The 16,100-nt window shown below is 42.7% G+C and overlaps 1 protein-coding gene and 1 non-coding gene across 5 annotated transcripts in view; both read left to right on the top strand.

Moving 5' to 3' along the window:
• The first annotated feature begins 5,197 nt into the window (after window positions 1-5,197).
• The window catches only part of MATR3 (matrin 3), a 48,599-nt gene continuing 37,696 nt past the window's right edge, over window positions 5,198-16,100 (top strand). For 2 of the 4 annotated variants that reach the window (XM_087429718.1, XM_087429717.1), the window contains exons 1-6: window positions 5,198-5,257; window positions 6,716-6,753; window positions 8,045-8,128; window positions 8,915-8,995; window positions 11,822-11,986; window positions 15,686-15,814. The gene's annotated coding sequence lies outside the window, so the exon portion shown is untranslated. The remainder of the gene's footprint in view (window positions 5,258-6,715; window positions 6,754-8,044; window positions 8,129-8,914; window positions 8,996-11,821; window positions 11,987-15,685; window positions 15,815-16,100) is intronic. The other 2 variants (XM_087429720.1, XM_087429719.1) reach the window with 1 other exon arrangement.
• Window positions 8,648-8,847, top strand: LOC147917256 (small nucleolar RNA SNORA74). The gene has a single exon (XR_015552119.1). It is a non-coding gene; the product is annotated as a small nucleolar RNA SNORA74 (small nucleolar RNA).

Raw genomic sequence — 16,100 nt, 5'->3', positions numbered from 1 at the left:
CCTTTGTTATATCTCATTTCAGTTTTTTTTCCTATAATTTCATTTTTTACTGCCTTTCCCTTATCCCAGAAGAAGGGAGTGATCTGACTATCATAACTTGCATATATAGCACAATATAGTAACCAATATAATCACACCCCATCTTTCTGGGCATATGATTGGTGAATACCATTTGAGGAACCTCATTTCCTACCAACTGGGAGACTTGGCTTCTTTTTTTTTGGAATTGTCTGATTCAAATGTGGGATAAGGAGGTAATGGGAAAGAAAATGACATAAGTTGGGCACCTGCCTGGTCCCTTATATATGACATCTCATTTAATCTTCACGACAACCTAAAATGTAGAAATCACAATTCCCATTTTATAGATGAGGGAACTGAGGTCCGGAGGTCACTTAAAGTCAAACAGCTAACATGTAAGTGGTGGAGTCATAATCAGATCCACATCTGACTCCCAAATCCATGTTCTCTCTATCCAGGGCGCTTGCCTATACTACACAGAAACCTGGGTCTTTGGTTTCCTTGCATTCCTTGTGATATATTTGGTTTATTTCCTAATCCCACAAACATGCTGGGATTCTGGCTATTTTCACATGTCCATTTACTGCAGGGTAAACTTAGCATCAGAAAAGTGCAAGTGACTCCCTCAAGACTTTCCTGTGACCACGTCTGAACTCACACTACCTGATGTCCACCTGCCTCATCAGACTATAAACTCCATGATGGTAAGGACCATATCTGTCTTATTCATCACTCCATCCCTCCTAGTGCCTCGAACAGGGCCTGCTACATGTTAGATACTCAACATTTGTTGAATTAATGACTGATGAAGACAGAAAGAGAAGACTCTATAAAGCAAGATAAGAGAAACTGAGTCAAAAATTTAAAAGGCCAATGTTTAATTTAAAGAAGCAAGTATGGGGCCGGCCCTGTGGCTTAGCTGTTAAGTGCGTATGCTCCGATGCTGGCAGCCTGGGTTCAGATCCCGGGTGTGCACCGACGCACTGCTTCTCCTGCCATGCTGAGCAACTGGAAGAATGTGCAGCTATGACATGCAGCTATCTACTGGGGCTTTGGGGGAAAAAAAGTAAATAAAATTTAAAAAATAAAAATAAAATAAATAAAAATAAATAAAGAAGCAAGGATGGAGAGAGATGGCCAAGAGGAGAATGAGAGACAGCAAGATAAGAAAACTCAGCACAAACAAGCAAGATAAAAATAGCCTCTCACCACTGTCCTTTTAAAATTACTTTCTATTTTTGAGCCTAAGTGACAAGTGAAATCTCCTCTGTAATTTCCCATGTGTTCAGCTTAATGAATTTCCGGCAAATGGTTTCAGTATTGGAGGGCCAATTTGGACATTGTGGGGGTGGGGTTGGTGAGCAAATGAGGGGTATGAAAATAGCCTAACTAAATGAGTCTAGAAACCAAATGAAGGGGTGATTGGAGGCATGTGAGGAGGGAGCCAAGTCTTGGAACTTGCTCTACATCAAGAAGGATGAAAATTGGTCTTCCTCTAGCTGATGTCATTATGACATTTCTCTACATGCTATAGAGGGAGCCCAGAATCCCAGGATGCCTTGCAACTATTCTTGGTACCACCTTGCCTGTCTTCTAAAGAACTATATTTGTTTATATGGAGGGCATTATATTAATAATTTAATTTCAACCATTAGAAGGAATGAAGAGACTCTCTTTCAGGTCCATACACCTTCTACATAGTAGGTACACCAGAAATGTTGAACTGAATTGTTATGAGGGAGTCAAGTTAGGGAGGGGTAGTATGGGAATGCATAGTCTACCCCTTTGCATCTGTTTGCCCACCCAAATGCATTAAGTTTCTCTGTATGCTGAGGAAGGATTCTGCGAGGCCACAGGACCCATAGTAAAAAGTCCTTTCTAGTCCTTAAAATTGGCAATGACTACACAGACCAGAATTTTCATCAGAATTGCAGATCTTTCAGGTCCCCAAGTATGCTTTTCACTGTTGTTGACAGCTTTATTGAGATGTAAGTCACATACCATACAATTCACCCATTTAGAGTACACAATTCAATGGTTTTTATTATAGTCACAGATATGTGCAACCATCACTACAATTTTAGAACATTTTCATCGCCTCAAAAAGAAACCCTACAACCTTTAGCTATCACCTTGTGCCCCCCTCAGACCTAAGCAATCCCTAATCTACTTTCTGTTTCTATAGATTTTCCTATTCTGGACTTTAATATGAATGGAATCAAACAATATGTGGTCTGGCTTCTTTGACTTAATGTAATGTTTTCAAGGTTAATTCATGTTGTAGCATAAATTAGTACTTCATTCCTTTTTATGGCCAAGTATTCCATTGTATGGATATACCACATTTTGATTATCCATTTGTCAGTTAATGGACATTTGAGTTGTTTCAACTTTTTAGCTATTACGAATGCTGCTATGAACAATTGTTTACAAGTTTTTGTGTGGACATACATTTTCATTTTCTTGGGTATATACCTAGGGGTGGAATTGCTGAGTCATAAAGTAACTATGCTCAATCATTTGAGGAACTGCCAAACTGTTTTCCAAAGTGGCAGCATCATTTTACATTTCCACCAGCAGTGTATGAAGGTTCCAATTTCTCTATATCTTTGCCAATCCAACTATGCTTTTGAGAAATAACAAGGAAACTGCAGGCCCTCACTCTAACTTGGGAAGCTATCACAGAGCAGCAGCAAGAGGAGTACAGGAATGGAGGAAGGATCCCTCTTCTACTCTAAGACTTTAGGAGCAGTTAGAGGGAATACTGCCATCTCTAGTACTCTCCCTGACCTCCCGGGCTAGGTTAGCTGCCCCCTGACATACGCCCAAGTATACCTATAGTACTTGTCTTTCTTCCATACTAGATTATAAGCTTTAGGCAGGCAGGGATTTCTACTGCTTTGACTTTATCTGCAGCACCTGAACTGGAATCTGGCAAATGGAAATGCTCAGTAAATGTTGACTGACTGATTGAACAAAGGATTAAATATTTCTCCACTGGTGGTTCCTGTCCAGGGAGGAGAGGAAAAGAGCAGTCTCAGGGGTAAAAGGCATCAAGGAGGTGAGGATAGATGGAGGAGAAATGCAAAGGCAGGCAAGAAGTTTGGGGACCTAGTGTCCCTTGGAGCCAGCCTTTCAATTATGAGGTCAAACTCAGAGCTAATGGACCCACTCTAATCCTTTGCCTTTCATCTGGCTGCATTTTTTTTCTAGAAATTTTCCCTTTTCTTTTTTGTTATTATTCCCAACAATTTTGTCTTTGCAAGAATAAGGAACAAACAAGAAATTAGAAAAGTAGTTGATATTGGAGGTGAAAGACCACATAAATCAACTCCACAAAATGAATTCAGATTTTAAAAGGATGGAGGTTAAGTAGGTTGACTATGAAGGATTTTTTTACCTAGGAAACGAAGAAATCATAATCTAGGTTTTCCTCCAAAGGACACTGAATGGCTTATACCTAAAAAGGGTGACCACATTTTCAATATGACATGAGAACATGGCCCATCTCTTAGCCTTACTCCTAATGGCTGGCCTTCCCTTCACACAAATCCTGCTTTCTACCTAGACTAATCTGTGAATCCAGTTGTCACCAAGTCATTGGTTCCTCTCTCCCCAAAGGCCCTAGTATCTCCCTAGCCTCAATTACTTCCTGTCTCTTCTCTGAAAGCACACATGCACATGTTCACACAAACCTCATCTTTCCTTTTCGTGAATCCTCAGGGTAGCTCTGCCTTCTCCATTTTGTGTGTTTGGAAGGAAAGAAAGCAAAATATATGAGATGCCAATGCAATTTCTCCTTTAGCAGAGCTCCGCAGGATAATTACCCACCCAACCTGCCTGGTTTTATAATTCTCATAACTCTCTTTTATGAACACACTGTGACAGCCGGATGCAGGCATTGATTATGGCAGCAGTCTTCAGTTACGTTCCTTATTTAACGGCAAAGCAGAGCTCCTGCCTACCAGCACAGCACTGCTCACGTGACTTTTTAAATTACTGTATTTATGTAAGCCTTTTTCCAACCAGAGCCTGTGTCCAACTCCATCAAAACTGGGGAGGATTTGTGCTTGCCACTTCTCCAGTGGCTCCCTGGCCTTAGAGCCAAGGGTTTCTTGCTGGAATCAATTTAGGCCTCTGGGCTTTCTCAGCAGAGGTCTGCAAGGGTTGGGGTGCACAGGAAGCACGTTTTTTTCTTTAAGAAATACCTGAAGAAATAGATAATAAAACATGTTGGCAGATGCCAAGGGCAGTGGCTGATTCCCAGGCATTTGCCTGGCAAAGGGCCAGGTGCAATAGATTAGCAGAGCCGGTAGGATGCTAGGGGGCCTAGGAAGGGAGGGGCTCTAGAATTTGAGGAATTATGGAATGGATTTAGGAATTACTGCTGCTGGGCCTTGCTGCTCTGGGCCCCAGCTTCACCAACTGTTTAGCAGGACAGAATCATATTGACTCTAGCTAGTGGGGGAAGGAAGTTTCAGTGTTCAAAAGAAATGCTGGTAACCTGGTGGGCAATCTGTTCAGATCAAGAATGTAGCCTCTTTTTGCTGATTGTGCCAACGTGAAAGGCAAGTCTGGCAGAGAAAACTAGTATTCTTTAGCTGCTGTAGTTCAGCTAAGGATCACACTGCAGGGCACCTCAGGGTTAGACTGTAAGAGTGACTGGGGGGAATCTACCCGAAAACCTCCTAGAGAGATCCCGAAAACCAAGGTGACCTGTGGGTGGGAGATCCATTAGTCTAGTGACAGCGCTGCTGGAGAAAGCCAAAAAGAGGATCTGCGTGGGAGGTGGAAAAAGCGTGGGCTGAGCCTGCAGGAACAGAAAGGTGCTACACGTGTGAGAGGAACTGGCGTCTCGGGGGCGCCCGGTGTGGGCAGGCAGGAAGCCCGGCCCCACCAGGACACACCAGATTTTCTCTTTAGCAGCTCTAAACCCAGCACCCCTTCCATCCGTAAGTACCAAATGGGATGGGAGCCGAATAAATGTAGCCCTTGTTCGGATTCCTACTCTTTCTCTTCTGGGGTCTAGCTCCTATAAGCGGTATATTCACCTCTGCCACCGCCCTCGTCTTTTCCTAACCCGGCCTTTCCTGGGCGGGGCTTCTAGGCCCCGCCCACTGAGGGCCCCCGCCCAGCAGCCGACCCGGGGCGGGGCTCCCCTCCGCTCAGTGCTGCCCTTTCCTTTGCCGCCTCTGCCCGGGTTGGAGTGCCCCGGCCGAGCTCCGGACACGTGCGGGTGAGTGAGGGCCAAATAGGGAGAGCCCTTGGAGGTTTAGCAGCCCGGGGCGAGAGGCAGCTGTGGGGAGGCTTTTTGTGAGGTACAGGACGAAATTGGGATTCGCTCCCTCGTGACCTCGGGTTTGGAGGGCATCTTGAAGAGACACCGGGAGATCGTAGCCCTAGAGTCGCCCCTTGTTTTCTACCATCCATCTTGTCCCTGGAGAGTCACCTAGAGCTGGTCTCGGAGAGCCTCGCTCCCCAGGCGCCAGGGACAGGGACTTGGGAAGGTTTGTGAGGAACACGTGTCCGGGTGGAGCTCCGTCCGTCCATTCAACCCAAACCCCTGAAAGGGGCGGGCTATTTTTAGATTCGTTTCTAGACCTGCACTATGAGCCCCATCTATTTTCCTTTTACTCTAAATTGTTTGGAGGGGGTTAGGAGTGAAATGGGAGGATGGCTGGGAAAAGGTATGATCTTAGATACCCTAACCTTATCTAAATAAAGTAAATTATAAGGGTGAGTGCGTAGGAATGTTTATTAACTTGCTTGCAAACATTTTGATAATCACTTTCAACCAATAGATGAGGTCGTTGGCAGGAATGGCTACCTACCTGTCTCTAGTTCCTTTCACATCCATTATTGCATTCAATTATTTTTCTAAATAAATTTCTGCTTTTTTTTTTTTTTTTTTAAAGATTTTATTTATTCAGTTTTTTCCCCCCAAAGCCCCAGTAGATAGTTGTATGTCATAGGTTCACATCCTCCTAGTTGCTGGACGTGGGACTCGGCCTCACGTTGGACGGAGAAGTGGTGCCTCGGGGCGCTCCCGGGATCCGAACCCCGGGCCGCCAGCATCAGAGCGCGCACACTTAACCGCTAAGCCACGGAGCCGGCCCTGCTTTTATTGTTCTTCAAGAGGTCTCATAATCGAGGCCCTCCTCAATCTAGTTTTAACCAGCTTTTCCAATTTTCACTGCCCATTGCTCTCTCAGGGTAACTTGCCCTCTTCTAACCCCTACTCATCATCTCCTTGCCTGGAATGTAGCTCCTGATAACAGCAAGTGTTTATTTACTGCGTGCCCACTGTATACCAGATATTATCCTAATTTATATTCCATTTAAGCCTCCCCACCACCCTGTGTACAGAATATTATTAATAACATTCCCATTTTACAAATGAGGAGACTGAGGCACAGAGAGGTTGTTACTTGTCCACTGTTACTTGGCTGTTAAGTGATAGAGCCAAGCTTCCTGATAATTGTTGACTGGGCCATTGATTTGCTTCTGTTGAACTGCTGTGTTACATAAGTAACAACGTGAAAATGAAGCTAACCGAGGGAAAGCTATTTGTTGTCTGCTATTTCTGTGGCTCAGGCTTTACTAAGTTATGGGTTTTTGAGGGCAGGGGGCTTGAACTCCACACAAGTGTTCACTAACTGTTGGCTGACTCTATCCTGGGGTACTTTGATTGCAGAGGGGCCAGCTGTGGACTTTGGGCAAATGCAACCCCAGGTGAGTGCAACTCCATTAGCCTACCTTTGGCCCCAGCTGTAGGCAGCTGCCTAGGTTGCCTTGTACCTAGGCAAGTGTTACACTGCTGGGAGAACAGCAGCGGATAGCTGGTTGGCATTCTGGGCCTGGTTCATGCCAACTCTGTTGTTTACTGTACCAGGATGCCAGCATAGTTCTTTGTCCATTAAGGTTAAATCTGCAAGAGCACAACTTTGCAGGGAGAAACCTAAAAATCCAGACCTTTCTGAGTGATTCTGGTTCAACAGGTTTGGCTAGTATGAAGTTACTTGAATCATACCTGGGAAACAGAACAAAGGTAATCAAGCCATGGAGGGCTGTAAGTAGACGGGGAAAGTCAGGCTTTTATTTTTTGAGTGTCTACCCAGTGCTCAAAAGGGGCCTTATGCAGGGAGGAGGTCAATGGGAATTTTGCTATTTTCATTGAAGTCAAAGTGCGTGGCTCCCACTCCCCGCACCATACAAAGCTAGTCTTCATGTTCCCTTTGTACAGGGATTTCATAGCTGTAGTTATCTACAGAAATGCCTTATCAGGGAAATATTGGTGTGAATTTGTTTTAAAATTATGGGCATTCTTCTTTAGCTCTTTAATAAAATATAAAAATACCAATTTATTGAGGGGCTCTAGACAGTAGGCCTAGCTACAACCATACTAATTTCTGCTTTAGGCTGACAGTATATTTGTGCGGCTTTCTTCATTTTCAGGAGTGGAGAGTTGTTGCCCCTTTAGAGCAGTAAATATTGAGTCCCCTTCGTAGTGATTTTGTTTTGGAATGCTAATTTTCTGAGAAGAGATGCTTCTCAGTTCTAGGCAAACACTTATCACTCGGGGTGATGCTGGAGATTGTCCAATAGGGCTGACTTAGTTGCTGCTTCTGTGAAAAGTGACATCCTGGTTTCCTCAGGGGGAACTGGTGAGGATGTTGGAAGGCAGGGGAGTTATTTATCAAAGCTAGTTTTGTTCTATCAATTGGCTTTCCCTTAAAAGGACTCTCTTAGCTAAACGTTGAGTGCTTTGTGTGAAGACCTCAGATGTTCATTGTGAATAGCCTTTTACAAATAGGGTCTTAAGACTAGTGATATCTAGAGGGCTTGGGGGGTGGTTAGCTTTAATGGTAATCATGGGCAGGAAAAAGGCAAACAATGGGGAATAAATTCCTGAGGGTATAAAAAACATGGTAAATCATAAATGGCAGACAGCCTTCTGTTTCTATTTCTGCAGAAAAGCAGCCATTCTAGTCTGGGGTGAACACTGAAATCTTTTTCTTTTTAGGATGACTTGAAAGTAGGGCATCTTTGGCCCTCCTGAAGAGAGGCAGTTAGTGGCAGATGGATAGTCTGTGTATGGAGTTCTCAGGTAAATGTCCCTATGCATTCCAACATTGACTACCTCCTATGTGCCAGGCCTGTTTGCTAGTTGGTGTCTATCAGAAAACAGTTGGGAGGCAAAATCATGTATATTTGCCCCCAAGAAATTCAGCCTCTAGTCAGTGAAAGGCTGAGTGGGATTTTGGTCGTTATGCTCTGAAGGCACCTAAAATCTTTGAGATTATCTGTATCATTCCATCTGAGGGATTTATGGAGAGATTGTAAATTTCATAAGGGAAAGGAGAGTATATCTTGCCTTGTTCACTGCTAGATCCCAATCACAGTGCCTGGCACATCGCAGGAGCTCCCTGAATGTTGGATAAAATGACTGAAGGTATGGGAAAGGGATTCCTGTTTCTTACTTGTTTAAAGGATTTGGCAGCAGAGTCTGCAATCAGTGCCTCCAGGTCTCTGTTTTGCAGTCAATATTCAATTCATGGGGATACCTATATCCATGTCTTCTATGTGGAGTGCCTGAGTGTCTGAAATAAAGCTGTTTCAGGAATCATCCAGCAGTTGTCAGCTATCCAGGCTAGTGTGATGCCTCGGATGGTGTTACACTGGTGGAAGAGTAAACGCTGCCTTTATTGAGGTCTGGCTCCAGCACTGTTTTGGTGTTATGGCTGAGTACCTTTGGGCAGCGTTTTGCACCTCTGAGAGTGGAATAACTCCTCCTGTGGAGTTGGTCCTAGTCTGGGTGCAAACAATTTATTTCTGTTAGAAAAGGACCCTGTCTTAGGGACAGCCTATCATTCCTTTACTCTTTGAATCCTAGATGCCTTCACCTGAGTGAGAAACCTGCCTCCATCAGGACCTCAGATGTCTGACAGCCCTGTGTGACACCAAGATAAGTAATGTAAGTAGTCCTTTTGTCATGTAGGTTCTAATTAACTTGCATCAGCTGAGATGGGTAGTGTGAGATAATAGAAAATATATATTGGTCTTTGCTCCCATTCCTGGCATAGAGCTCCTAAAACCCTTGTGATTTCCTAAGTGATAGGGATGTCTTGTTCTAATGAGGTTGGTCACCAGCAAGACCAAGCAATGATTAGATGGTTGGAATTTTCAGCTCCACCCCCCATTCTTCAGAAGGGAGAGAGGGGCTGGAAATGGAGTTAATAATTGCTCATGCCTTTGTGATGAAGCCTCCATAAAGATCCCAATAGTATGGGGTTCAGAGAACTTCTAGGTTGGTGAACGTTTGGGGGCACTGGGAGACTGGTACACCCAGAGAGGGCATGGAAGCTTGGCACCCCTTCCCACATTCCTTGCCCTATGCATCTTTTCCATCTAGATGTTCATCTGTATCCTTTATCATATCCTTTGATAATAAACTGGTAAACAGTAAACTTTTCCTGAGTTCTGTGAGCCACTATAGCAAATTAATCGAACTCGAGGAAGGGGTTGTGGGAACCTCCGATTTATAGCTGATTGGTCAGAAGCACAGGTAAAAAGCTGGACTTGTGATTGGCATCTGAAGTGGGGGAGGGGCAGTCTTGTGGGACTGCCCTTAACTTGTGGGAGCTCCAGGTGTAGATAGTGTCAGAATTGAGTTGAATTGTAGGACACCCAGCTGGTGACGTAGATTTGCTTGATGTGGGGAAAACCCCTACACATCTGGGTTAGAAGTGTTGAGGGTGTCATAGTAGTGTGAGAGTAAAGGAAAAACATAGGAGGAGAAGTGAGGTTTTCTTTACAGGTAGAAAAACTTAAAATACTAAAAAATAATGGAGAGTATCAGAATTTTAGAGAAGAATGCTTAATCTAAACTCCAAGACTTAAACTAAGCCCTCATTTTCTAGAGCTCTGCTGTGCAATACATGTGGCTATTTATTTGGTAAGGAAGATTGACCCTGAGCTAACATCTGTTGCCAATCTTCCTCCTTTTGCTTGAGGAAGATTGTCTCTGAGCTAACATCTGTGCCCATCTTCCTCTATTTTGTATATGGGATGCTGCCACAGCATGGCTTGATGAGTGGTACATATGTCCACACCTGGGATCCTCACCAGCGAACCCCAGGCCACTGAAGCGGAGTGTGCGAACTTAACCACTATGCCACTGGGCTGGCCCACATGTGGCTATTTAAATTGACAAAAATTAAATAAAATCAGTTTCTCCATCTCAGTACAGTCATGCACCACATAACGACGTTTCATTCAACGGCAGACTGCATATACGATGGTAGTCCCATAAGAGTAGTATCATATAGGCTAGGTGTGTAGTAGGCTATAACATCTAAGTTTGTGTGAGTACAGTCTATGATCACACAATGACAAAATCACCTAACGACACATTTCTCAGAACGTATCCCCATTGTTAAGCAACATGTGACTGTATCTAGAGACTATCATAATGGACAGCTTGGAGAACATTTCCACCAATGCAGAAAATTTTATTATACACTGGTGTTCTAGAGCAGGAGTTGGCAAACTTCCTGTAAAGGGCCAGATAATATTTTAGGCTTGTGCACCATATAGTCTCTGCAACCACTCAACTCTGCAGTTGTAGTATGAAAAGCAGCTGTAGACAATATGGCAACAAATGAGCATTACTGTGTTCCAATAAAGCTTTATTTATGGACACTGAAATGGGAATTTCATAAAATTTTCAGTGTCACAACAAAATTTTTCCCCCAACCATTCTATGTGGGTTGGCTATAGTTTACCAACCCCTGTTCTAGAGAATGAAATTCAGGCCTTGAGAGTTGACAGCTCTTTAGTGTCAGGCTCAAGGCCAGTACCAACATGTCTCACTGAAAAATTCCATGTTATCAATATCTTTGCCTTATAGCAAGCCTTTACTATACAGCCTTAAACTCTTCATCTTTTAGAGGACTAAGGTGACACTAGTAAATTATCCAGTAGTAGAATAGTCCTGATTTCTTGTGTTTGGAGTTTGTCATGTCTACCTTTCACGTGAGTTACTTTTATCAGTGATTCTTTCAACTTTTAGCGTATACCTAAGAAAGATGTCCCAAGAAAGAACAGCAGTCTTCAATTTCCAGCAGAGTCTGATCCTCAGTCCCAAGTAGTGAAATAGAAATGGCCCCTAAGGAAAGAGGAAAATTTTATATATCATGAGTTGCCAGGGTTTAAAATCTGGGATCTCGAGTTCCTCTAAGCATACAGATTGCCTTCCTGACCATGGTAAGGGTACCGGTGCAGAGAGGGGCCCCTGCGTTGCTACTTGAAAAGGTATAATTCATTTGGTGTTTGTGCCTGTAATCAATATCCCAAGAGTTTTCAATGGCTTGTTAATGCATATTAAAATAATTTAATGGCATTTTGTACTTGATAAGTGAAGTTAATTAGTCAGTGACTACTCCCTGCTGACTTGATTTTTTTTTATTTCCTGTTGAGTCTAAGAAGATGAAGTAAAACATTTCAAAGTAGCTTTTTATTCATTCCTTCCCTTTCTCATCCGTTTCCCGTGCTGCAATGGAAACTGAAATTGGACTGGGAGGGTTGCTGGTGTGTAAATATCCAAACTGCTACCTCCTGCCATAGGTAGCAGTTAAGGTTAAGGAACGCAAGTGCCCCCTCTTCATTGCTCTGCTCAAGTTTCATGCCCCAGTCCTGTACCATATTAAGAGGAAAAACTAAAGCAGGGTGAGTGGGGTGGGGGTCACACATATTGAGTTCTATCCCTGGCGCTGTAAATAATTTACTTCCCTTCTTTCAGGGTTGAAAGAAACTACAGTCAAGGGACTGTTGCATTTAAATTTTGGATCATGTCTCAAATTTTAATCAGGAAAATAAAACCCCAGAGGAATAAATTCTGCAGGCACCAAAGGCACATAAAAAGGTGGCTCAGTGCCTAGGAATTCACACAAAGGAAAACAACCAGGTAAGAGCAAGTAATTGAGAACTTAAAAGAGTGACCATGACTCCTGTGAATCTTGTTGCTTAATTAGGGCTTTATGAACAGCTCCAGGTAATGGCCCTGTCAATATTCTCTTGGAAAACAATTTCACTGAACAAATCAACTGTAATACTTAGAATGTCTGTTTAGCAATATCTTTCTCTTTACTACTATTTAGGAACACTTTTAATGAGCCAACTTGTTGAGTCATATATTTGTCTATTTAGTGTCCTAAGGCCTAGTTCAAAGCAGTGGATCCCCTGTTACTTTGGTCCTATTAGCATAGTATGTTTGTCACAATTAATGGGCTAATATCAATACATTATTAAGTAAAGTCCATACTTTATTCAGATTTCCTTAGTTTTTACTTAATGTTATTTGTTCCAGGATCCCATTGAGGATATTACATTTGGTCATCATGTCTCCTTAGACTCCTCTTGGCTGTAACAGCTTCTTAGACTTTCCTTGTTTTTTATGACCTTGAGGGTTTTTTTTAACAATTTTATTTATTTATTTATTTATTTATTTATTTCCCCCCAAAGCTCCAGTAGATAGTTGTAGGTCATAGTTGCACATCCTTCCAGTTGCTGTATGTGGGACGCGGCCTCAGCATGGCCGGAGAAGCGGTGCGTCAGTGCACGCCCGAGATCCGAACCCTGGCCGCCAGCAGTGGAGCACGCTCACTTAACCACTAAGCCACAGGGCCGGCCCATGACCTTGAGTTTTGAGTCAGGTGTTTTGTCCAAAAATCCCTCAATTAGGATTGAGTTTTTCTCATGATTAGGCTGGGCTTTAAGGGATTTTGAGAGGAAGAACACAGAGGTAAAGTGCCATTCTCATCACATATCAAGAGTATATACTATCAACATGACTTAATACTATTGATGTTAACCTTGATCACCTGGCTGAGGTCTTATTTGCCGGGTTTCTGCACTGTAAAGTTACTCACGCAACACTATAGTCTTTGGAATAAAGTCACTATGTGAAGCCTATACTTAAGGAGAGGGGAGTTGTGCTCTCCTCGAGGGTGGAATTTCTATGTAAGTTACTTGGAATTCTTCAGAAATAAATTGATCTCTTCTCCCCCATTTAGTCAATTTATTTATAGCACTATCTACCTGTGGATATTATACTTTGGGGAAAAAATCCAATAATACTTTATTTTTATTATTTATTTATTTATTTTTGTGAGGAAGATTAGCCCTGAGCTAACATCTGTTGCCAATCCTCCTCTTTTGCTGAGGAAGGTTGGCCTTGAGCTAACATCATGCCCATCTTCCTCTACTTTATATGCGATGCTGCCATAGTATGGCTTGACAAGCGATGCGTCCGTGCGCACCCAGGATCTGAACCGGTGAACCCTGGGCCGCCGAAGCAGAATGCAAGCACTTAACCACTACGCCACCAGGCCAGCCCCAATACTTTATTTTGTTAAAAGTGTTCCAGCTCTGGGGCTGGCCCGGTGGTATAATGGTTAAGTTGCGTGCTCCACTTCAGCGGCCTGGGGTTCCCGGGTTTGGATCCCAGGCACGGACCTGCGCACCACTTAAAAAGCTATGCTGTTGTAGGTGTCCCACATATAAAGTAGAGGAAGATGGGCACGGATATTAGCCCAGGGCCAATCAGTCTTCCTCAGCAAAAAGAGGAGGGTTGGCAATAGACGTTAGCTCGGGGCTAATATTCCTCACCAAAAAAAAAAAAACGTGTTCCAGCTTTGGCCTTTGGGAGCTCTTTCACTCGGCTCTTGCGTCCCTTTGATATGCCCCCATCATTGCAGGTTGTTGTTTTTAAGCACTTCTCACTTTATGGCACTATAAGATGGTCCAGGCTCATCTTGTATCTTTCCTGTCCCAGTGTCAACCATTTATCCAAGGCGCCCTGGTTCCTTTATTGTAGAATGATATTAAGGAACCAAGATCTGGGCACTAGATGTGCTCTTAGTAATGAGATGTTGTTGCTTCTAGGCCCTGTCAGCTGATAGAGCAATGAAATATATATGTACATTAATCAGGATCCTTAGTTCATAGCCCCCTATATTCTATAAACATTCCACTTTTAATAATCACCTTTTATTCTATGGTCTGTGTTTATTCTCTTTCATCTAGAATAGTGGTTGACCCTGTTGTCTTTGATAGTGGATGCTGTAGTCCCCAGATGACTGATTATTTTTACCCTATGAGCTCACAGGAGAGGATGGGAATTTTGTATCAGCTGCTGGTAGAAGGGAGGAGCCAAGCCCAGGCCCTAGTGTCCTAAGGAGTTGAAGGGGAGTGGAGATGACCTCAAGGCACAGAGGCTCTGAGTTAGAATCAGGGCTTCACCAGGGTGGCAGATGGTAGAATTTCTTCTTCCCATGAGTTGTAATTCTCTAGAAAACTAGAGGGGCTAATAAGTAAGGTTGCATTATGCTGACCACTCCAGCCAGTGGGTTGGACATGAGGCAGTGAACAGCAGGGGGCAAAGGCAGAATAGAAAAGCTTCGTCCCAGTCAATATTATCCCTACTCCCATGGCACTCTACCCTTTTCTACACTGGACTTCCATTTCTTGACCTTGTATACTGAGACCCAATCATGATCTGTTCTTCCAAGGGACTCTTCATATTTTATTTCTCAGATCTCTACCTTACCTCTTATTTGTGTAATATCTCCAGGGCTGAGTTAGAGGAAGAGGCAATAACCTATGGTAATTACTCTTGTCAAAAAACTGGTCATTTAATGTATACCCTTTTTATGGGCGTAAGACTTTTATTAACTGAGCTCTACTAGACACTGGTGATAAGTGATGAACAAGACACAGTCCCTGCTCACTTAACATGCACAGTTTAGCCTTTAGCTCTCTTACCTCATCTTTGCCACACTGGTTTCTTTCAGTCCTTGATAAGCCTATTGCTACTAGGTCTCTGCACATGCTGTTTCCCTTTCTAGTTCCATCTTCTCTACTTTGTCTACTTTGAGATCTCAGCTCAGATAGCACTTCTGCCGAGAAGCCACCTTCCCTGATTCTGCACCCATTATATGTGTCATTGCACTGTTTTACCACAGAGCTAGACAAATGCCATGTAAGAAGAGTCCTTTGAAAAGGTGGTATTCACCAGCTTCTAAAGATTTACCTCATTCCCAAGAAGCCTCAGTTCTACTGACAGCTGACTAAAGAGTCTCAGCTGGTAAATATTAATATCCATGTGTCATAATGTACCCAAAATAGAGTTAAGCCATAGGCATATCCTGCTTTTCAATAATACCCCAGTAAGTGAGGATTACGGTTTCTTTTTTTAAAATTTTGAAACAGAAAAATCATGGAAACAAAAGTGTCAGATTTCCTAAACATTTGCTAGTGCACCCTAAAAATATAACGTAGCGCACAACTATTTGACACTAAATTTAGCTTGGAAAAGTGTTAAATGAAAATAGTGGATTTGCAGAGAATTTGTTCAAATTTGAGACATGTTGACTAAAATATGTGTGTGGGCTTTTGTTACTTTTTTTGGTAATCTGTGAGTGTCTATAGTTAAGAAAATTAGTTTAACATCTTTGTATATAAATTATAACTTGCAGAACCTCTTTTACTAGCCGTCATTGCACTGACAAATAAGTACCAGGATAAAACTTAAAACATAAAACATGTTTTCTCTGGGGCTTTATAAAAATGAATAATCTTTGAATCCGTGGTTTTGTCATTTTAGGATATTCATGTAAATATACTGCAGGACGTGTGGCACTGTAGAATATTGACATTTACTGCACATTGACCATGTGCAAGAACTACTAAATTCATTCTACACATCTCCTAATCCTCTCAACAGCTCTACAAGGTAAAATCTGTATTTGCCCAAGGTCACATAGTTAGTGGATCCACGAACTACTATGGTGTTCAATAAATCTGACTCCAAAGCTAGTGGTTGGTTTCAGGCTTTCATATATAGTGCCACCAAGTCTTTCCAACTAATAATCACAAATATCTACTTGTCTTCAGTCATCAACCTGATTCAGACTAACATCTTTCAGGGACTACTGAAATGCCTGTCTTTTTACTTGTAGTCTCTTACATCTATTACAAATGCCAAATGCCATCAGCATCTTGGCCGCTCTTGCTATAGC

The sequence above is a fragment of the Ceratotherium simum genome, chromosome 4 (assembly GCF_057802395.1).
Source record: "Ceratotherium simum simum isolate JZ-2026a chromosome 4, ASM5780239v1, whole genome shotgun sequence".
In the NCBI taxonomy this organism is placed as follows: domain Eukaryota; kingdom Metazoa; phylum Chordata; class Mammalia; order Perissodactyla; family Rhinocerotidae; genus Ceratotherium; species Ceratotherium simum.
This window is presented reverse-complemented; position numbering and strand designations above follow the sequence as displayed.